Source organism: Staurois parvus, unplaced genomic scaffold (assembly GCF_062004578.1).
Source record: "Staurois parvus isolate SC_StPar_1 unplaced genomic scaffold, SC_StPar_1.0 ptg000097l, whole genome shotgun sequence".
Classification (NCBI taxonomy): domain Eukaryota; kingdom Metazoa; phylum Chordata; class Amphibia; order Anura; family Ranidae; genus Staurois; species Staurois parvus.
Genome location: NW_028317893.1, coordinates 3,018,140 through 3,042,032, shown reverse-complemented (window position 1 = coordinate 3,042,032; position 23,893 = coordinate 3,018,140). Strand labels below are relative to the sequence as shown.

General features: G+C 43.5%; 1 protein-coding gene across 1 annotated transcript in view; it reads right to left on the bottom strand.

The window, feature by feature from the left end:
* RALBP1 (ralA binding protein 1) overlaps positions 1-12,513 on the bottom strand; it is a 65,624-nt gene extending 53,111 nt beyond the window's left edge. Inside the window, exon 1 of the mRNA XM_089671002.1 lies at positions 12,379-12,513. The gene's annotated coding sequence lies outside the window, so the exon portion shown is untranslated. The remainder of the gene's footprint in view (positions 1-12,378) is intronic.
* Between the last annotated feature and the right edge of the window lie 11,380 nt (positions 12,514-23,893).

Here is a 23,893-nt window from a genome sequence, read left to right as displayed (position 1 = left end):
CATATCTGGATTTATCAGGACTGATTTATAAATATACCAGATTCCAGCTGACATGCTGAAGAAGCAAAGTACAAAGTAACTGTTGCCATCTAGGAAAGGAAGTAAGTAAATATCTTTCCAATGGGGACACAGTTCACAAACAGAAAACTGACAGAAGTTCCAATCGTTAAGGACCAGTTCATACCACAAAAACCACACTCCGTATGCGTTCTGGATGTATTTTTCATACCACACGCCGTCCCGGTGCGTTTCTGATATGTTTTACTATGTTCCAGTACAGTTCTGTGCAGAAAGAAAATGCAGCATGTTCTACTTTTTTATTGCACTGGAACTGACTGCACTGGTGTGAACTAGGAATACATGGAAAACATGGTGAATGCATTTTTGATTCAGAGCAAAAAAAAAAAGCACTGGACTGCATCTGGTGTGAACCAGATTTCAAAGAAAACATGGTTCTGACCTGATGATTAGCTATACATCCAGCTCACTTAATGGTTTAAAGAAACCTTGTCACCAACTTTAAAAAAATGCATATAAATGGAAACTACTGCTTATCTGAAGCATTTCCATACATACTGGTACATATTTTATTCATTTGCAAAGTTGTCTGAAGCTCAGAAATTAGACCTTTTAATCCAGTTCCCCACACAGTCCCTCCATCCTTGCACAACATAACCCTTTCCTCTTCTGGGAGCGTATAATTACTGTCTATGCTGGCCAAGCACCTCTACCTCTCCATTCACCCTTTTCATATAGCTACTGATGAAGGACTACAGAGTAACACTAAAATGTCATTTGAATGACAACTTGAAGTCTGCTGGGGCTGCTGACATCACATAAAATGGTGACACCCAGAAGAAATCTCGGGACCTTTCAATCTCTACAAGGGAGTCTTTTACATAGGAATATCCAGCCTAAAGTACATTTAATGCACATATACTCTTATAGAAAGATTGTCATAGAAATGAATGGTCTGTCCTAAGGGTCTCTTTAAAAAAGGGAGATACACAAAAATAATTCAATTATGTTACAGAAAAAAAACATTTGGGTTAGATAAGAACTTGACACATACCATGCCAAGATTTTGATTGCTGCATCATTTGAGTTTGTAAATCAATAGGAAATATTCTGATCCTGTCAAACTTTTTTTTTTTTTTTTTAGTCTTGTTAGTCTGGTTTGCAGTTATGAATGTTCTCTAGTGACCCACCTACAATTCAAAAACTGCTGGGGCCATAACAACACAAACCTCTTCTACATACAATGTTGGCAGAACCTGGTTGAGTTTAACTACTTCACTACTGGACACTTTCACCTCTTTTCTGCAGCTTTCAGTGCTGTCGCACTTTGATTGACAATTGTACAGTCATGCAACACTGTACACATGAGATTTTTTAGCATTTTTTGACACATACAGATGAAACTTAAAAAATTAGAATATAGTGCAAAAGTTCATTTATTTCAGTAATGCAACTTAAAAGGTGAAATGAATATATGAGATAGACTCATTACATGCAAAGCAAGATAGTTCAAGCCGTGATTTGTCATAATTGTGATGATTATGGCTTACAGTTCATGAAAACCCCAAATCCACAATCTCAGAAAATTAGAATATTGTGAAAAGGTGCAATATTCTAGGCTCAAAGTGTCCCACTCTAATCAGCTAATTAAGCCATAACACCTGCAAAGGGTTCCTGAGCCTTTAAATGGTCTCTCAGTCTGGTTCAGTAGGAATCACAATCATGGGAAAGACTGCTGACCTGACAGTTGTGCAGATATCAATCATTGACACCCTCCATTAGGAGGGAAAGCCTCAAAAGGTAATTGCAAAAGAAGTTGGATGTTTCAGTGTGCTGTATCAGGGAAAAGTGTGGAAGAAAAACGTGCACAAGCAGCAGGGATGACCGCAGCCTGGAGAGGATTGTCAGGAAAAGGATATTCAAAAGTGTTGGGGACTTTCACAAGGAGTGGACTGAGGCTGGAGTCAGTGCATCAAGAGCCACCACACACAGACGGATCCTGGACATGGACTTCAAATGTCGTATTCCTCTTGTCAAGCTGCTCCTGAACAACAAACAACGTCAGAAGCGTCTTACCTGGGCTAAAGAAACACAGACCTGGTCTGTTGCTCAGTGGTCCAAAGTCCTCTTTTCTGATGAGAGCAACTTTTGCATCTCATTTGGAAACCAAGGACCCAGAGTATGGAGGAAGAATGGAGAGGCACACACTGCAAGATGCTTGAAGTCCAGTGCGAAGTTTCCACAGTCTGTGTTGATTTGGGGAGCCATGTCATCTGCTGGTGTTGGTCCACTGTGCTTTATTAAGTCCAGGGTCAACACAGCCATCTACCAGGAGATTTTGGAGCACTTCATGCTTCCTTCCGCAGACGAGCTTTATGGGGATGCTGACTTCATTTTCCAGCAGGACTTGGCACCTGCCCACACTGCCAAAAGCACCAAAACCTGGTTCAATGACCGTGGTATTACTGTGCTTGATTGGCCAGGAAACTTGCCTGACCTGAACCCCATAAAGAATCTATGGGGCATTGCCAAGACAGAGATGAGAGACATGAGGCCAAACAATGCAGAAGAGCTGAAGGCTGCTATTGAAGCATCCTGGTCTTCCATAACACCTCAGCAGTGCCACAGGCTGATAGCTTCCATGCCACGTCGCATTGAGGCAGTAATTGCTGCAAAAGGGGCCCAAACCAAGTACTGAGTACATATGCATGCTTATACTTTTTCAGAGGTCCGATATTGTTCTATGTACAATCCTTGTTTTATTGATTGCATGTAATATTCTAATTATCTGAGATTGTGGATTTGGGGTTTTCATGAGCTGTAAGCCATAATCATCACACTTATGACAAATCACGGCTTGAACTATCTTGCTTTGCATGTAATGAGTCTATCTCATATATTAGTTTCACCTTTCAGTTGCATTATTGAAATAAATGAACTTTTGCACGATATTCTAATTTTTCGAGTTTCACCTGTATACAGTGGATATAAAAAGTCTACACACCCCTGTTAAAATGTCAGGTTTCTGTGATGTCAAATAATGAGAAAGAAACCATTTCAGAACTTTTTCCACCTTTAATGTGACCTATAAACTACAACTCGATTGATAAACTGAAATCTTTTAGGGGGAGAAGTAAACATAAAAAACTAAAATAATGTGGTTACATAAGTGTGCACACCCTCTTATAACTGGAGATGTAGCTGTGTTCAGAATTAAGCAATCACATTCAAAATCATGTTAAATAGGAGTCAGTACACACCTGCCATCATTTAAAGAGCCTCTGATTAACCCCCAAATAAAGTTCAGCTGTTCTAGTAGGTCTTTCCTGACATTTTCTTAGTTACATCCTACAGCAAAAGCCATGGTCCGCAGAGAGCTTCCAAAGCATAAGAGGGATCTCATTGATAAAAGGTACCAGTCAGGAGAAGGGTACAAAAGAATTTCCAAGGCATTAGATATACCATGGAACACAGTGAAGACAGTCATCAGCTGGAGAAAATATGGCGCAACAGTGACATTACCAAGAACTGGACGTCCCTCCAAAACTGATGAAAAGACGAGAAGAAAACTGGTCTGGGAGGCTGCCAAGAAGCCTACAGCAACGTTAAAGGAGCTGCAGGAATATCTGGCAAGTACTGGCTGTGTGGTACATGTGGCAACAATCTCCCGTATTCTTCATATGTCTGGTCTATGGGGTAGAGTGGCAAGACGGAAGTCTTTTCTTACGAAGAAAAACATCCAAGCTCAGCTACATTTTGCAAAAACGTATCTGAAGTATCCCAAAAGCATGTGGGAAAATGTGTTATGGTCTGACGAAACTAAGGTTGAACTTTTTGGCCATAATGCCTAAAGATATGTCTGGTGCAAAAACAGCACCGCACATCACCAAAAGAACACCATACCCACAGTGAAGCATGGTGGTGGCAGCATCGTGCTTTGGGGCTGTTTTTCTTCAGCTGGAACTGGGGCCTTTGTCAAGGTATTATGAACAGTTCCAAATACCAGTCAATATTGGCACAAAACCTTCAGGCTTCTGCTACAAAGCTGAACATGAAGAGGAACTTCATCTTTTAGCAGGACAATGACCCAAAACATACATCCAAATCAACAAAGGAATGGCTTCCCCAGAAGATTAACCACTTGCCCTCCAGAAGATTTACCCCCCTTCCTGACCAGGCTATTTTTTGTGTTACGGCGCTGCGTTACTTTAACTGACAAATGTGCGGTCATGCAACGCTGCACCCAAATTAAATTTAGGTCCTTTTTCCCACAAATAGAGCTTTCTTTTGATGGTATTTAATTGCATGTGCGGTTTTTATTTTTTGCGCTATAAACAAAAAATGCAACAATTGAGAAAAAACACCAAATTTTTTACTTTTTGATATTAAATATGTCCATTAAAAAAATTTAAAAAATCAAATTTCATCATAAATTTAGGGCAAACTGTATTCTGCTACATGTCTTTGCTAAAAAAAAAAATCCCAATACGTGTAAGTTAACTGGTTTACGTGAAAGTTATAGCGTTTACAAATGGCGGTAATTATACACTGGAATTTTTTTTTACTAGTAATGGCGGTGATCAGCAACTTATAGTGGGACTGCAGCAGGCATTCTGACACTGGGCGGGAACTGACTTGGTGTCACTGACATCCCCAGTGACACCAATAAAGTGATCAGTGCTAATAAAAAGCACTGACTGTACTAATGGCACTGGGCAGGAAGGTGTTAACATGTGGGGCGATCAAAGGGTTAACTGTGTGCTGTTTCACAGTAAGCTGTGTGCGCGCGCTTTCAACTCTGTTATGCAGAGCCATACAAAGCAGTGTGCAAGAGCTGACAGAGGAGATAACTGTATTGTTTACATACAGTTCTCTCCCCCGTCGGTAATACTCGGCGATCATCGAGTGCCGGAAAGTAATCACCGGCCAGGACCTGGTAATTGACAGCCGAGGAAACGAATGGCTGTGCGGGTAGGGCGCGCACCCCCTACCCAAAACTTCAAAATCACGTATATATACACGTGATTTTGCACACCTGTGCCGCCCTGTAGCAGTATTCCTGCTATAGGGCGGACAGGAAGTGGTTGAAGTTTTTGGAATTGCCCAGCCAGAGCCCAGACCAGAATCCGATGGAAAATCTATGGGGTGATCTAAAGAGGGCTGTGCACAGGAGATTTCCTCGCAATCTGACAGATTTGGAGTGTTTTTACAATGAAGAGTGGGCAAATATTGCCAAGTCAAGATGTACCATGCTGAAAGACTCATAGCCAAAAAGACTGAGTGCTGTAATATTATCAAAAAGTGCTTCAACAAAGTATTAATTTAAGGGTGTGAACACTTATGCAACCATATTTTAGTTTTTTTAATTTTTACTTGTACAGTCCATAGGTTACTTTAAAGGTGGAAAAAGTTCTGAAATTATTTACCTTTGTCTCATTTTTTTACATCACAGAAACCTGACATTTTAACAGGGGCGTGTACACTTTTTATATCCACTATAAAGCTTTCCTTTGGTGGTATTTAATCACCAGTGGGTTTTCTTTTTGCTAAACAAACAAAAAAAGACCAGAAAGTTTGAAAAAAAATGTTTTTCTTTGTTTCTGTTATACAATTTTGCAAATAAGTAATTTTGCTGCTGATGGGCACTTATGGGGCCACACTGATGATCAGTGCCCTGATTATCAGTATAGCTGTTCCCATGAGAATCACCAGTTACCAGCTCTCTTCTCCTCACGCTGTCACAGGCAAGTCTATTTACACTGTGATGAGCACTGCTTGGACACAGCTGATCACATGGTAAAGGGCTGCTGTGATTGCCCCTTTACCTCTCTCTGTGATCACCACTTCTGGCCTTAATCCCTCGTCACTGTATTGTGCCAACTTTATGAAGCATTTGAGACACTTTTGGTTCTAACATCATCTCGTGCACCAAATTCAGGTAATTCTAAATTGCGCCACTTAATATTGTGTCGCATTGAATGCACCATTTCTACACTGTGTTGCATTGAATGCGCCAATATCAAAAGTGGCGCTAATTAAGACCAACTCTCTTTGGGTGCACAGAGGAAAAACAGGCTCAGACAGATTGTGTGAAAGGGTTTCTCATGCATTCTAAAAGGGGCGCAGCATGATCCAAATTCAAATGCTATAAATTTGGCTCATTGTTCAGCGCTTTTAGAATGCATGCATGCCACTCTCAAAATTTGTCTGCTCCAGCCTTTATGAATTCCAGGTACTGCGTTCTGTGCATCAGACCTGCACCAACACACCTGTCAAATTAGGACCCGTGTGTTCATAAAACCACTGAATCCCCATAGCATAACTTATACTGCCTGCCCAAAGCTCCAGTCCAGGGACGGACTGACTATTTGAGAACTCGGGCACTGCCCGAGGGTCCAGGGTCAGTAGGAGGGCCCAATGAGATGTCCCTGGTACCTTTCATAGGCTTTTTTGGGTGTGGTTTTAGTGTGGGTGAGGACACAGGGGCCCCATGATCCCCATGAGTGTCAGTCCGCCCCTGCTCCAGTCACAGTAAAAAATGTTGATTCACAATGTACAGGTCACAGCACTCATGTGAATGAGACGCAAGACCTCAATACTACACAGAACTAATAAATAACTCAATAAATGTATCATTTAGGATAAGTTCAACTTAAGAAAAAAAAAAAGCAAATTTGTTTGCAAAATGTGCATCTACTATTTATTTTTCTTACGAGCCTGGAAAGTATTGCACCCGTGATCAGCATATTGTGAGTGCAATGTTAAACTCCTGCAGACTGTCAGTGTAGCTGTCTGCCCGTAACTCCGATATGGGCAGACAGTTACTTCAGGTTTGCCCGTACCTCCGACACGGGCAGACAGTTACTTCAGGTTTGCCCGTACCTCCGATACGGGCAGACAGCTACTTCAGCTCGCCCGTACCTCCGATACGGGCAGACAGCTACTTCAGATCGCCCGTACCTCCGATACGGGCAGACAGCTACTTCAGATCGCCCGTACCTCCGATACGGGCAGACAGCTACTTCAGTTCGCCCGTACCTCCGATACGGGCAGACAGCTACTTCAGCTCGCCCTTACCTCCGATACGGGCAGACAGCTACTTCAGCTCGCCCGTACCTCCGATACGGGCAGACAGCTACTTCAGCTCGCCCGTACCTCCGATACGGGCAGACAGCTACTTCAGCTCGCCCGTACCTCCGATACGGGCAGACAGCTACTTCAGCTCGCCCGTACCTCCGATATGGGCAGTTACTTCGGCCCGCCCGTACCTCCGATACGGGCAGTTACTTCGGCCCGCCCGTACCTCCGATACAGGCAGACAGTTACTTCAGTCCACCAGTACCTCCGATACACACAGACAGTTACTTCAGTCCACCAGTACCTCCGATACACACAGACAGTTACTTCAGTCCACCAGTACCTCCGATACACGCAGACAGTTACTTCAGTCCACCAGTACCTCCGATACACGCAGACAGTTACTTCAGTCCACCAGTACCTCCGATACACGCAGACAGTTACTTCAGTCCACCAGTACCTCCGATACACGCAGACAGTTACTTCAGTCCACCAGTACCTCCGATACACGCAGACAGTTACTTCAGTCCAGGAAGCTCAATAGATTATGAGAGTGCTCACTTGTAGGCATTCATTCACAGAACTCTGTGAATGAAGGATGTGGGTGTGTGCGGAGCCCCGCGTGGCCACGCTCTATTTAAATTGTGACAGCTGGTGGGGGGAAGATCATGTAACATGTTCCCAAAGGTGAACTTATCCATTACATTTAGCAGGAATTTTGTAAGTTGCATTGTGGTTTTCTGAGAATGATTTTTAGTGTATTTTTAGCAGAAATATCCTTTTCAGCTAGGCTGTATGACTTTAACAACATCCCTGCATAGAGGCAATAAAACATTACTGGTGCTGGAACTTTATATGACAAATAGATCAGCCTTTCTCAAGCTTTTTTTTTTTTACCAGAGGAACCCTTGAAATAATATTCACGTCTCAGAAAACCCAAGCTAAAACCAACCTATTGCAGGTCAGTGGGAAAAAAAAGCTGCTTACCTTGGTGGCCTGTGAAAAGAATGCCCCCCCCCCCCCTACAGTGGTGGTCAGAATTCCACATTTACAGACAGCTAAAATATTATTGGGTTCTTCAGACAGCTGGCTCTTTCAAGCGGTGTGTGCCCCGACACCATGGAGACACCCTCAAATGGGAGGTTAATCAATCACAACTTAAGGAACCCCGATTTAAAGGAAGGGAATTTGAGCTTTACATATGTGAATACAGAAGCCCTGTGCTCTAAAGCTAAATTCTGGGAAAACTAAAAGTCCTCCCTTGTAGTGCAAGGTTTAACTGTTCAATTAGTCTAGGGAACAGTAAAAGCACTTTTACTTATCCGTTCTTCCACTCTCCTGGAAAGCGGTGCTCCCTCATGCTCAGGCAGTGCCCTGTCCCTCAAGGTCCTTATGTCCAGTGCAGGGCTACAGTCACTGCACTGGTCTTAATGACATCAGAAGAACTTTAGACTGCCTGAGCGCAGGGGAGAAAAGGCTGCCAGCAACGATCTAGCAGTGTGCGGGAACAGGCAGATCAAGTAAGTAAAACAGCTTTATCCAGACACCTAGGTAGATAAGCGAGAAGCTAAGCCTTGCAGTGCTGGTTTACCTCTGCAAAAGAAGACTTTGTTTTCCCAGAGTTCAACTCTACATGTGAAGGTTAAAAGAAAGCAGGCAAAGGGATAGTTATATTTGTTAAAAGATACTTTTTGCCTAAATATTTCATGTCCTAAAAGTACACTTGTCCTTTAAATTTAAATGAGTAACAAGATACTTTATCCAACCTTGTCACAGATGGGGCTGGTGCTTGTAAGATTAATCACAGTCACACCAGTCAGACAGGTATTGGGAACCATTTAAACGCTGTCAGTCTACACTTGTAAACACATTTTGCTTGTGTTCAAAAATGCAATACAGAAAAATACAAACTGAAATTCAATACCATATTTGTAATCAGTGCTATACCTTATAATAGCAGGTTCTCTCCTTGCTTCCCCAAATCTGGCTTTATTTTCCTCTCTGTGGGTGGCTACACACTGTTTACATGGTCCCCCTTGTATGTGTGGTGGATGACAGTTGTGGGCAGGACCAGCAATAATGAATAAAAATGTGTGATGCTGCACAGTATCATAGACAGGCGCAGTGCAACACAATATTTGCAAAATAATGTACATAATCAAAATATTTGTGCACTGTTCACAGCATGAGACAAGGAGTGAGGAGAAATAGTATCATGGGTGGTGTGCAGGGATGAAAAAAAAATCAACTACAAGAATGTGATTATTGTGGCTTAGATTCAGTTTTTCGGCAAGAAGGCTTAGCGAGACTGAGATAAACAAAGCAAGCACTGAACTAAGGATGCAGGGAGGGACATGTCTAAGTTCAGGTTTCAGTGGGAGACTCATCTGATCTTCTGACACCTCACGGTGCCTAAACCAACACAGGGATTTTGGTTTATACAGTTCGTTATGTTTGCTGTAACAACTAGGTATTCTTTACAAAACAAACTTCCCCAATAGTTTGAACACAGAATTAAAAAAAAAAAAATATATGAAATCTACACACCAATTATACAGTTTTCCTTGCAAAAGTTAGAAGCATGGTAGTCTGGAAAGCCAAATAATGTAGAAGACGTGGTGTAACATTAGGCTAGACCAGTGGTCTCCAAACTGCGGCCCTTTACCTGGCCCTTGAGGCACCGTTTCATCCACCGATACCAACAATGGAGCATAATTTCCCCCCCACTGACACCAAGGGGCACAATTCCTCCCAATAACAACAACAATGGGGCCCAATGACACCTATGATGGGACGCAATTCCTCCAAAGACACCAAGGTTGGGGCACAATTCCTCCCACTGACACCAAAGATGGGGCGCTATTACTCCCACTGACACCAAAGATGGGGCGCTATTACTCCCACTGACACCAAAGATGGGGTATTGTCTATTCCCACTGACATCGGGACATTTTCTTCTCCCAATAGCCTGCCCCCCAAAAGTTGGAAGGACAGAAAACTGGCCTTTTGTTTAGAAAGTTTACAGACCCTTGGGCTAGACAAATCAACATGCATGTTCAATGCACAAGTACAACAAATAACCTCAGAAAAGCAGCTGACCACGGTATCAGATTCTATGATTTGCCTATTCAGTGCAAATAACAGCTTTGCTTAGAGTGTTACTAAGCCCAGGACCCTATATATTCACTATATCTGGTCTCCCACAGTACACAGAACATGGAAATGCAATTATTTTAATAAATATGAACTGCTAAATACCTTTTCTCATCAGACGTTTTGTGACTCCTATCAAAGTCCAGCCAAACACTGAATAATCTTGCAGGAGGAGTTTTCATTCTGGTCTGACTGTCCTATGAGGCTGTATGACCCCTGACCCTCTGTCTGGACAGTGCCGATTGGCCCTGTGCTGGTCGCATGCACCCTCCCCCCAAAAAAAGCTCTCTAGCAAATATACACCAAACAGAGTATGCACAGACCTGCCACTGCTGCTCTGTATTATAGCAGATGGATTGAGGGACAGCAGAAAAAGGGATGGATCAGAGAAGACAGGATCAAACAGCCTTTTTACACATTGTGAAGGATTAACCCCTTAGGCTCCACATAATATAATAAGCATGCTTTACCACATATACAGACTGATTTTTACTGTTGTAGGTTTAGTAACACTTTAAAGATGGAATTAATCTGCTTATATTTTGCCTTCCCCCAATTCCTCCCTTTAATATGCAAATTAAATTTTAAATAAAATCTTTTTTTTTTTCAGTTTTCAGTACATTCCTTATTTAGACCCAGTGATATCATCACTGGGTCTCGGTGCTGTTCTATACAATACAGAAAGACCTTGGCTGGTGGGAGGGGTTGGCAGGGTTCTGTATATAGCTTCCTGAAAACATAACTCCCTGCCTCACAACTCCTCTCACATGCCCTCAGACCTAGGCTGGCTCTTGGAAGGTGTTATATAAATATCTAAATGCTCATGCAGTGGCCAGGGCCAATTTAGGGTCGTTGGTTCACTGCTGAGCCATGTTCAGGCAGCCCATAGAAAGTGAATGGGCAGCACAGTGGCTAAATAGTTAGCACTTCCACCTGGCAGTACTAGGGTCGTTGGTTCGAATCCCAACCACAGCACCTCCTGCCTGGAGTTTGCATGTTCTCCCTGTGCCTGCATGGGTTTCCTCTGGGTACTCCGGTTTCTTTCCACACTCCAAAGACATGCAGGTAGATTAATTAGATCCTGTCTAAATTGGCCCTAGTATGCGATGAATGTAAATTAGGGACGTTAGACCCCTTGAGGGTTAGGGGACTGGTTTGCATATACAATATATATGTAGAGCGCTGCGTAAAATTGATGGCGCTATATAAGTACCTGAAATAAAAAAATAAGGGGAGTGCATCAGCTGCATGGACTCACCTGCAAAGCGGAATTTGACCGGAGTGCAGGGATGGATGCAAGGACTTGGATGCTTGAGATCTGTGTATTTGTCAAACTCAGCTGAGCAGGCGAGTGTGTCCATTCACTTTCCAGGGGTTGCCTGCATGCAGCTCATCGCTGGAGAAAAGAAACAAATGGAACAGCCTGCCACATGGGGCTGAGCACCTGCGTGAATGAAGCCTACAGCTGCCGCTTCCTTTTCCTATTGGTTTGGTAAACACAGCAGCCACTACACACAATGCAGTTCCATCCACGATTCAGTCCTTCCCTATAGAATGAACTCTTTTCTGCTGTGATGGGATATAGACCCTTCCTTCCAGGTTATACTACTGGTCACATACAGGAAAACCCCCCACAATGCATACAACCTGACACTATGTAACATACTAGAATTACTGTGTCCAGGCTCTCCCTGACCCCACAGCAGTGTCAGCAGGCTCCTACACTGGACTGGGTATTACATGAATACAGCCAGCTCTGTACACACTGTGGGGGCTGACTTACTAAAACTGGAGAGTGCAAAATCTGGTGCAGCCAATCAGCTTCTACCTGCAGCTTGTTCAATTAAGCTTTGACAATAAAACCTGGAAGCTGATTGGTTTCTATGAAGAGCTGACAATAAAACCTGGAAGCTGATTGGTTTCTCTGAAGAGCTGTAACAGAGATTGTGCACCCTCCAGTTTTAGTGAATTTCCCAATGTGTGTGTATATGACATGAGCCTGTCCTCAACCCCCCCCCCCCCCAAACAGACGCCCCCACAAGACATGCCTCCATGAGACGTCCATTTCTAACCTGGAATAATGGTGACAGGTAGAGCCCTGTAGGGTGCACCTAGTCAGCCCTCTCTTACCTGTGTCCTCCCCCTCCACCTCGTACTATCAGCAGGAGCCTCTCTTCCTCTTCCTTCTGTCCTCAGTACGAGGCAGGAAGCAGCGTATTGTCCAGCTCTCATAGCACTCACTACAGGACATTGACAGGGTAAAACGCCTCGGCTCTCACCTGCAGTCATGCAGGACGGCACATTAGGCTGGCGGCCATTTTTCCGGAGTTAGACTACAGTGAATTGGACGCGGAGGGACTGCTTTAGGCGGAACACGTGATGGAGACCAACATGTCATCTGTGATTGGTGCTCTAGTGATCAGAGTGGAATAAGATAGACTCAGGCTTGTGTAATGATAGCCAAAGGACTCAGCACTGCCATGTTGTGGCTGGCGTTTTGGCAACTGTAGCAATAACTTCTTTACTTTTAACATGTATCTTTTTATAGTCAGGGCTGTATTTACCGTAATGGCAGCTCAAAAGTCTGAACACGTAGAAGCTGTGAAACCTTTTCCTTATTTTGTTTCCCTTTTCTGTCATCTCTTTTAGATTGTAAGCTCTAAGGAGCAGGGCCAAGTGATTCTTCCTGTATTGTAACTGTACTGTTTGCCCTCACATTGTAAAGTGCAGAGCAAACTGCCGGTACTTTATAAATCCTGTATAATAATAATAATATTGTCATGGATATGTGAAGTTAAATTATACACTGCTTAAAAAAATGAACACTTTGAAAACACATCAGATCTCAATGGGGAAAAATATCATGCTGGGTATCTATACTGATATGGACTGGGTAATGTGTTAGGAATGTAAGGATGCCCCATCGTTTGATGGAAATGAAAATTATCAACCTACAGAGGACTGAATTCAAAGACACCCCGAAAATCAAATGAAAAAATGATGCAGCAGGCTAGTCCATTTTGCTGATTTCTTTGCAGCAACTCAGAATGGTACTCAGTAGTTGGTATGGCCCCCACATGCTTGTATGCATGCCTGGCAATTTTGGGGCATGCTCCTAATGAGACGATGGATGGTGTCCTGGGGTATTTCCTCCCAGATCTGGACCAGGGCATCACTGAGCTCCTGGACAGTCTGAGGTGCAACCTGGTGGTGTCTGATGGACTGAGACATGATACCCCAGAGGTGGTCTATTAGATTTAGGTCAGGCGAGCGTGGGGGCCATTCAATGGTATCAATTCCTTCATCCTCCAGGAACTACCTGCATACTCTCACCACATGAGGCCGGGCATTGTCGTGCACCAGGAGGAAGCCAGGACCCACTGCACCAGCATAGGGTCTGACAATGGGTCCAGGGATTTCACCCTGATACCTAATGGCAGTCGGGGTGCCATTGTCTAGCCTGTAGAGGTTTGCACGTCCCTCCATGAATATGCCTCCCCAGACCATCACTGAACCAACACCAAAACATTCATGCTGAACGATGTTACAGGCAGCATAACATTCTCCATGGCTTCTCCAGACCTGTTCACATCTGTCACATGTGTGCAGGGTGAACCTGCTCTCATCTGTGAAAAACACAGGGTGCAAGTGGCGGACCTGCCAAATCTGGTGCTCAATGGCAAATACCAATCGAGCTCTATGGTGCCAGGCAGTGAGCACAGGGTCCACTAGAGGACATCAGACCCTCAGGCCACTCTCATGAAGTCTGCTTCTGATTGGTCAGAGACATTCACACCAGTGGCCTGCTGGAGGTTATTTTGTAGGGCTCTGGCAGTGCTCATCGTGTTCCTCCTTGCACAAAGGAGCAGATACCAGTCCTGCTGATGAACCTTCCATGGCCCTGTCCAGCTCTCCTAGAGTAACTGCTTGTCTCTTGGAATCTCCTCCATGCTCCTGAGACTGTGCTGGGAGACACAGCAAACCTTTTGGGAATGGCATGTATAGATGTGTCATCTTGGAGGAGTTGGACTTCCTCTGTAGGGTTCACGTATTACCTCATGCTTCCAGTAGATACACTGACCCTAGTCAAATGCAAAACTAGTGAAAAACAGAAAAGATGAGTAGGGAATAAATGTCAGTTGCTTCTACCTGTAAAACCATTCCTGTTTTGGGGGGTTGTTTCACTGTTGGCCATCTGGTGCACCTGAAATAAACAAACAGGGAGCGCTGGCCATAGAGTGCTTCTTCTACAGCGGGACAGTTTTTGGCATTAGCCCTGGTGGGGCGAAGCGGCCTTGTAGGCTTCAGTTATTGGTGGTCTTGGGACCAATTTCCGGTCGGTGTACTCTGTTCAACGGTACAGATGGGATCTTGACCAATTACTTTATCACTCCAATACTACTTTAGTACCACCATACTGAAGAATCTTTCCCTATACGGCTCACCTTTCTTGCAGATAGGAAGGGATCTCCTTACATATTATAATTGTTGATTACCAATGGTTGTTGCATGTTTTCTGTCTGGACCAGTATTGGTGATATGACTACACTTCCCCAATATATTTTATATGACTGACTGCTTCTTTATGTGGTTCAATCAGTCCGGAATCAGTGACACTATTGTACCTCCATTTGTAGGAAGGAAGCCCTTTGAGGGGCTGTCGATTGTCCGTCCGACCAATTGGGGTCCCACTCCAACAACCACTATGATGCCTGTGGATTAAGTAGCTCCTGAAGAAGCGATATCTTTACGAAACATGTTGAGTCACTATAGCCATTGACATCAGAATATGTCTCTTTATACCTTTACCGGGATACAGTCTATTTGTATTATTATTATACAGGATTTTTATAGCGCCAACAATTTGCTCAGCACTTTACAATATAACGGGAGACAATACAGCAACAATACAGTTCAATACAAGAGGGTTAGGAGGGCCCTGCTCCTTGGAGCTTACATTCTAAGAGATGCATTAACACTTTATGTACCTACGAGATTTGTATCTGCACAGAGTGGATCATCCCATTCGGGGACTACACTCTCTGCAGATGTTTTTACTAATTGCTGAATATTTGTGTATACTCAATAAAGTAACAATTTTAATGAACATTGTTGCAGTGTCTATACAGTCCACTCTATGCCCTTCCCTCCCTGTTTGTTTATTTCAATAGCTTTATTAGGACGTGGTACTTGGGAGCTTTGTATATATCCTCACAGTCACCACTCTGTGTTGGATACTGTAATTTTTCACATCTAGTGCACCTGTTGTTAATTTCATTAACACCAAAGCAGCTGAAACTGATTAACAAACCGCTCTGCTACTTTACTGACCAGATCAATATCCCAAGAGTTTAATTGACTTGATGCTATACTCTGATTAAAAAGTGTTCCTTTAATTATTTTGAGCAGTGTAGAAGAGAAGTATAGGCGGAGGATATTGCAGGCTGCAGTTCACCTGAAAATCCTCAGAGTGTCCACTGAGGGAGATGAAAATCACTGTAGTAGTCGATGCTACTACAGTGACAGCTGCAGTCTTCTGGGTCCTGTGCTGAGCAGCTTTCCCTTTGCAAACTGACTACAGAGGGTTGTTAGTTTGTCTCTGCTGCCATTCATAGAATGCCTTGTATTTGTTTCAGTGATTACAAGTGTAGCACCACCCCCAAAGGAGCCGCTTGGTAATTTGGGGTTCTCTGTTCTGTGCCTCAACTCCTAGAACAACCTAGGCCCCTCTGGTTGACTGAAAATCACTGCAAGCACGGATAATTACACAATAGTAAAATACCTTTAACCTAGCTGTGAGTTAGTACCTGTAAATAGACAGACACCCATTTAGGGGTAAATGCTCTTAATCTATTGATACGGGTTAGAATAAATGGCAAATTGAACATAAATGAGCATGCAGTTTTTAGATTATGACACAATCTGCTAGACGGAGAAATAACTATGTTAAACTGGCAAAAAGTAGATTTTATACCTCAAACTAGGATTAGAAGGGTAAGTTAGTAAATCAGCAATAAACAATATTAGTAAATGTTAAATGCAGTATAAATGATGATAACACTACACTAGGTTAGAGTGCACTATAAGGGATTAGCTGGGAAGAAAAAAATCAATGCACAGCATACATTATTATACCTCTTCATTAATTATCTCTACAGCTTAACACCAAACTAGGGGATACATCCCATGATCTCCATATCTCTTCATACTTTCCTACACAACCCTTCTTTCATATATTGATTTTTCCCTAATTATTGTTCTATCCACCAATTTTAACCAGTCTTCACAGCTAGGGGGCACTGAGGATATCCAGCTCTGGGCAATCAGTTTTCTGGCCAGGTATAGACATCTCTGCACTGCCAGTTGCAAAGAATATGACATTCCATAGTTTCCCATGCTCCCCCATATACACAACTTGGGCTCCATCTCTAACGTTAAATCAACCACCCGTCCTGTTATCTCAATCACCTTTTCCCAATATCTATATAATTTGGGACACCTCCAGATCATAGGGAAAAAATTTCCCACCTGATCCCCACACCTGGGACAACATGCATCTGGATGCCTCCCAAACAAAAACTATTTCCTTGGTGTATAGTATGTTCTATGAATAATGAAAACCAGTGTCAACTTTTGTGCGAGGGATAATGATACTAATTTCACTGATTTTAAAACATACTTCCAATGCTCATCCGTTAATTTGCTCATGTCTTCTTCCCATTTAACCCTACATGGTAGTTCTTTATCCTTATCCAAGGCCAATAATTGTATATTCGTTTACAGCTTTGATATTAACTCTGGTATATGGAGCATTTATTAACTGCTTTAGGACCGCCCACAGTAGAATTACTGATGCAGGGCGGCCCCTGTGCACGGGATCATGTACAGTATATACGTGATTCTGTATTTCCAGGTAGGGGGCGCGCGCGACCACCCTATCCGTGCTGCTGATCGCAGCCCCAGGTGTCAATCACTGGGTCCCAGCTGGTGTATTCCTGCCGGTGCCCGGTGATTACCGGCAATCATCGTCAGGAAGGAGGGCTGCATTGTTTACTAACAGCCCTCCTCCCTGTCAGTTTGGGCACACTGCTTGGGATGGCTGAGCACAAACATCCCGAGCAGTGTGCTTACAGTGAAGCACACACCTCCTGCCCCCTAGTAAAACACTCCCGTCACACAAATAACCCTTTGATCGCCCCTCATTGTTAACTACTTCCTCCCCAGTGCCATTTGTACAGAGTGAGTGCTTTTTTTTAGCACTGATCACTGTATTGGTGTCACTGTGTCAGTAACACCAAGTCAGTTCCCCCCAGTGTAGGAATCCCCACCGCAGTCCCGCTATAAATTGCTGATTGCCGCCATTATTAGTATGTATGTATATATATATATATATATATATATATATATATATATATATATATATATAAAAATTCCAGTATCTATACTGCCAATCGTAAACACTATAAATTTACAATATATCTATATATATATATATATATGCCTATTTTTAAATTATTTGGGGAGTCTAATTTCCAAAAAGGGGTCATTTGGGGAAGGGGTTGGTGCTATCCTGGCATTTCAGGGCCTCCGAAACTGTGATAAGTAGTGAGGAAGTGAAATGAGAACGTTACGCACCTTCAGGCTTTCATTGGAGTTCAGGCTCCTGTATGTGGCTAGGCTCCCAAAGTCTCAAACATGTGGTATCCCCATACTCGATAGAAGTAGCAGAATTTATTTTGTGGTGTAATTCCACATATACCCATGGCTTGAGTGAGAAATATATAATTTACATGACAACATTGTGTAAAAAAAAAAAAAGCTTTTGGCATTTTCCAAAAACTTGTGGAAAAAATAAATCTTCCATGGACTCAATATGCCTCTCAGGAGATAGCTAAGTGTGTCTACTTTCCGAAAAGGGGTCATTTGGGGGTGTTTGTACTATCCTGGTATTTTAGCACCTCAAGAAATATGATGGGCAGTCAGAAAGTAAAAGCTGTGTAAATTCCATTATCTAAACCAGCAATGGGCAAACTACGGCCCGGCGGACCTTTTAATCCAGCCCGCGGAGCTAGGCTCCCGCTAGGCTCCTCTCACAGTCCGCCCTGAAGACCGGTGTAGCATGAAAATCTGTCTCCTATGAGGATCTGTCCCCCTCGACGTATCTGCGCATGTGCCGGAGATCGCCGATCGGCTGCTAATGCCTGAAACTGGCACATGCGCAGATACGTCGAGGGGGACAGATCCTCATAGGAGACAGATTTTCATGCTACACCGGAACGGCGCGGGAACACGGCGAGAGGAACGCGCGGAGCAAAGGTACGTGAATTGACACAGGGGGGACTTGGGGACTTAATATGGGGGATGAATTAATATGGGGAATGAATTTGTCAGGAACCATCGCGACGCATGGGTCTACACATGCGTAGGTGTCTGCCGAGACGTATAGGTGGCAGGGCACTAGGACCCAGGCGTACCTGTCGTCTGGACAGTACTAGACAGGCACTAGGACCCAGGCTACGCCTGTCAGGTGCAGGGCGGCCTATTTAAGCTAGCCCTGCACAGACACTTGTTGCCGAATGGTCTTTGTATCCTGTTACCTGTGTGTGAGTACTTCTGATCTGGATTGTTTTGACCTTGTTGCCTTCTCCCGTCCTGACCCCTTGGCTTGCCTGACTCTGCTCCCGGATGTTCCCGTTTAGATCTGACCTCCTGGTATTGACCCTGCGTGTGACCCGACTATCCTTTGCCTACCGTTTTGTACCTTACCGATCCTCTAGTTATCGTCCCGGCCTGCATGACTCTGATTTAGCTCATCCATCCATCCACCCCGCAGGGATCACTAGGCTCCCTTACATCAGACTCCTAGCTCCCTGGAGCCCCTGTCAGACTCCTCTACCCCTGTTGGAGATACCTGGTAGTTGCGACCTGGTACCGGAGCACTCCAAGTCCATCCCCACCATCAGGGGCCCTGGTGAACAAGTGCTCCGGTGCTTAGACTCCGCACGCTGGGGAGGCTCTACCGGGGGACTGATAGAGGTGCTGTCAGGCGGTCCCTTACAGAATTACTATAGGGGGGATGAATTACTATATGGGGGATGAATTACTATATGGGGGATGAATTATTATATGGGGGATGAATTACTATGGGGGATGAATTACTATATGGGGGATGAATTACTATGGGGGATGAATTACTATATGGGGGATGAATTACTATATGGGGGATTAATTACTATGCTTACTATGGGGGAATATTACTATACTTACTATGGATGACACATACACATCATTCATCTACTCTTGGTCCGGCCCCCGGGTCCAATATATGAACCCATTGCGGCCCTCAAGTCAAAAAGTTTGCCCACCCCTGATCTAAACCATAGTTTGTAGATACTATAACTTTCACACAAAGCAATCAATATACACTTATTGGGATTTTTTTACCAAAAACATGTAGCAGAATACATTTTGGCCTAAATTTATGACTAACTGTGAGTTTACTATATATTTTTTTATAGCCAAAAATAAAAAAATATTGCTTTTTCTTCAAAATGTTTTTTGTTTATAGCACAAAGAATAAAAAGTGCACAGGTAATCAAATAGCAATAAAAGAAAGCTCTATTTGTGTGAAAAAAGGATGTAAATTTCGTTTGGGTACAGCATCGCATGACTGTGCAATTATCAGTTGAAATAGTGCAGCACCGAATAGCAAAAAGAGGCCCGGTCATTAAGGGGGGGTAAATTCTCGGGATGGTAAGTGGTTAAAGCGGAGTTCCACCCAAAAGGGGAAGTTCCGCTTCAAAGATTGGTCTCCAGCTCCCATTAAGGATTGGCACCTTTGGGGAGCGGGGGGGAGCAGGAACCTGAAATTGACAGGTACCCGCTCCCACTTCCACTGTGATCGGAAGGCGATCAGAAACAGAAGTTGTCCTCCTACCCTCCCTCCCCTTAGCCTTGTGGGACACGTGACAGGTCCCAGAAGATGACAGGGCCATTCAGGAAGCGCAGCACTACTCACGCATGTGCAGTGGGCACCCGCCTGTGAAGCCGCAACCTGTCACAGCCGGGTGCCCACACTGAAGATGCTGGCGCCTGGAATACAGGACGGCCGGTGAAACGAGCTGCGGTGGGAGCACCGCGGGATTGTGGGACAGGTTATTGGCTGTTTTTTAAAAGTCAGCAGCTACAGTTTTTGTGAGAGTGCGTGGAACTCCGCTTTAAGGACTCGAACAGAGGGGCATAACTCCACTCTATTTCCTTTACCTCAAACTGAGCTGTTGAAGCATGTCTCAACTGTAGACATTTGTTAGAAACATTTATTCAAAAGCCCAAATTCCTCTCTCAATTCCACAAACATTTTCATTCCCCTAGGTGTATATAACTGCTAAATACACAATTCCCTTCTGTTTCCAATCCTTGAAGTTCTCTAGTTTTTCAAGCTCCGGTAGGTTTTTATTTTCCCATATCGGCGTGTATTCCATGAACCCCGTGTACCCAAATAGCGCTCGTATTATTCGCCATAATTTCAGCACCAGTTTCATTTTTGGGGATTGTCTTTCTGTTTTTAAGGATTCCGCCTCCAATGCCTCCACTAAAGTAAGGTGGGGTGTACAAAGTAACAGCATATGCGTGCTATGATCCCTGTTTCCCCCACCTAGTCTACAGCCTCCCAAGTGCTGTAATTGTGCTGCCAAAAAATAACTTCATGGATGCGGCACCACCAATTCTCCTCTATCTTTAGGGATCTGCAATACAGACGTATTCTGGCCTGCCCCCCTTTTCACAACAATGCCCTAAATAAAGTATCTATCTTCCTAAACCACTTTCCTGTAATCCATACAGGTGAGTTACAGGTGAGTTATGCAAAATATATAAAAGAAGGGGTAGCCATACCATTTTCATCAAACCACATTGTCCCACCATTGAGAGAGGAAGTTGGGGCCATGCCGTACACTTCTCTTTAAATTTTGCTAACAAGGGCACTAAGTTATTTGAAATATGTTTTAGGGTTTGCTGTTACTTTTATTACTAAGTACCTAGAACTTTCTACTACCTCTAGGTGCCTAGCACCCTTGGGTAGTATCTCTATCCTTGCATCCAATGGAAGCAAAAGACTTTATAATATCCATTACTACAGTTAGTGAATGTCCTGTGTCCCCCAGGAACAAAAGTATATCATCCGCGTATAGCGATATTTTTTTCCTCAACCTTTCCCATACAGAAACCTCTTACCTCCCTCGCCGCTCTGATGGAACTAGAGGGAATTCGGAATGTCAAACGATGAGGTGCAGCCCTTCAAAGATCAGGAAATCTTGGTACTGGTGAACAAAAGCAAACGAGGGCGCAATCTCATCGTGCATTACCGTGGTACACCATGTATTTATTGAAAAAACATATAGATATATATTCACAAACCAAAAGAGAATTAAAACAGAGCAGGTAGTCCACGATATCAGTCCAATGAAATACTGAACCCTTATAGGGATATGCTAATGCATTTCGGGAGACTAACTCCCTTCTTCAGAGCTGAAATGTAAGCCTGCTGATGCAACATATATATGCCAAAGAATGCACGGTAATGCACGATGAGAGTGCGCCCTTGTTTGCTTTTTTCACCAGTATTGTAGAACAACCACACCCACTTCATGAACACCGGACCAAATTTAAACACTGACATTACCTGCCACAGATAACTCCACTCCACCAAATGCTTTGGCAGCATCTAGGGAGAGAATAGCTCTTGAACCCTCCTCTGTTGGAATTTGCAGATTTAAGAATACTCTCCTAATAGTCAAAGCTGTGGATCTCCCTGGGATAAACCAGACTGATCCAAATTAACCAATGTATGTACTATTTTTCCTAATCTAGTGGCTAACACTTTTGCCAACAACTTGAAGTGGAGTTCCACTTACCCTGTCAAAAAATAAAAGTCAGCAGCTACAAAAACTGTAGCTGCTGGCTTTTAAAAAAACAACCACTTAACTGTCCCTCGGTCCCGTGGTGTGTCCCTCACAGCCCGTTTCACCGGCCATCCTGTATTCTAGGAGACCGGCATCTTCAGTGCTTCACAGCCGGGTACCCACTGCGCATGCGCGAGTAGCGCTGCACTTCATGAATGGTCCTGTAGTCTTCTGGGACCTGTCACGTGTCCCAAAAGACTACAGGGAGGGAGGGAGGGAGGGAGGATACCTTCCATTTCCGATCACCTAGGCGTTCGGAACGGAAGTGGGAGCGGGTACCTGTCAAATTCGGGTACCCGCTCATCAAAAGGTCCCAATCCTTAATGGGAAGCAAGGGAGCAGTCCTTAAAGCAGAACTTCCCCTTTTAGGTGGAGCTTCGCTTTAACATCTGCACACAACAAGGATATTGGTCTATACGATGAGGGTAGTAGGGGATCCTTTCCCTCTTTATGTAGCATTATAATTGTGGCTTCTGTCACAGACGTTGGCAATACTCCCCTCTCAAACATTCCATTTAACACCGGTAGGAGTTCTGGAAGTAAAACTTCCTCATAGTGTTTATATCTTTCTGTTGGTAACCCATCTGGGCCTGGAGTTTTATGGTTGGCGGAAGTTAAAACTGCATTTTTACAAATCCAGCATATCTCTATCCCCCTTTGACACCTTTGGAAACCTTGTTCCCCTCCCCTATTTTAGAGTTATATATCCGAAAGATAATTTTTAAAGATATCTATAATCTCATTCAGGCACATAGTGACCCTCCCAGTCCCCGTCTCAACTGAGGTTACTGTATTTACCATGCCCTCCTGAGTCCTTGCTATTGCGCCCTGTATTTTCACCTTCTTTCATACCATTTTTGTTTCATAAAAAAACTTTTATTTTCTACCCATCTGTTGCATTTCCTTCCATCTCTCCAAATTATCAATAATTGGGTCTTCTATATAAATTCTCTCAGCTTCTACCACCCCTTTCAGTTTCCAATCCCTAGTATTTTTTTTTTTAATTTTAGAGATCTGTTGAATTATAAGCCCCCTAACAATACGCCTTAAGTGCATCCCACACCACATTTTGGGTGCTGAAGCCCTATTGTCTTTTAAAAAATCACCCAGGGCTTTATTCATATGCTCCTCGGCTGTTATTAATTGTAACCAATAGGGGTTTACCTTCCATTCCCTTTGTTGTTGATAACGATCTGACCTTATTGTCAAAATCAACAGAGAATGATCTGATAGACCTCTAGCCTCATACCTTAAATCAGTTATCAAGAGCAACATACTGTCACTCCCCAGTGCCAAATCTATCCTGGAGAGTGAAAAATAGGTGCCTGAACAGCATGAAAACATTTGATCCTTTGGATGACGTTCTTGCCAAATATTTCTCAACCCTGACTCCATTATCACCCTATGTAATAGTGTAGTTACTCTGTCCTGTGCTCTCCTCCCCGGTGGGAATTTATCCAGCTGTACATCCATTACCATAATAAAATCCCCTACCACCAAGATTGGCATAAATGGCTTATCCACTAGAAATTCTAATGTTTAATTATGCCCATTTTAAATGCAGTGGAGACAAACACATTCATCAGTATACATAGTATACCTGCTAATACACAAATATATAGCATAATAAATAAGATCAAAGAAGAAAATATAATACTATAATTTACTACTTTTCTACTCATTCC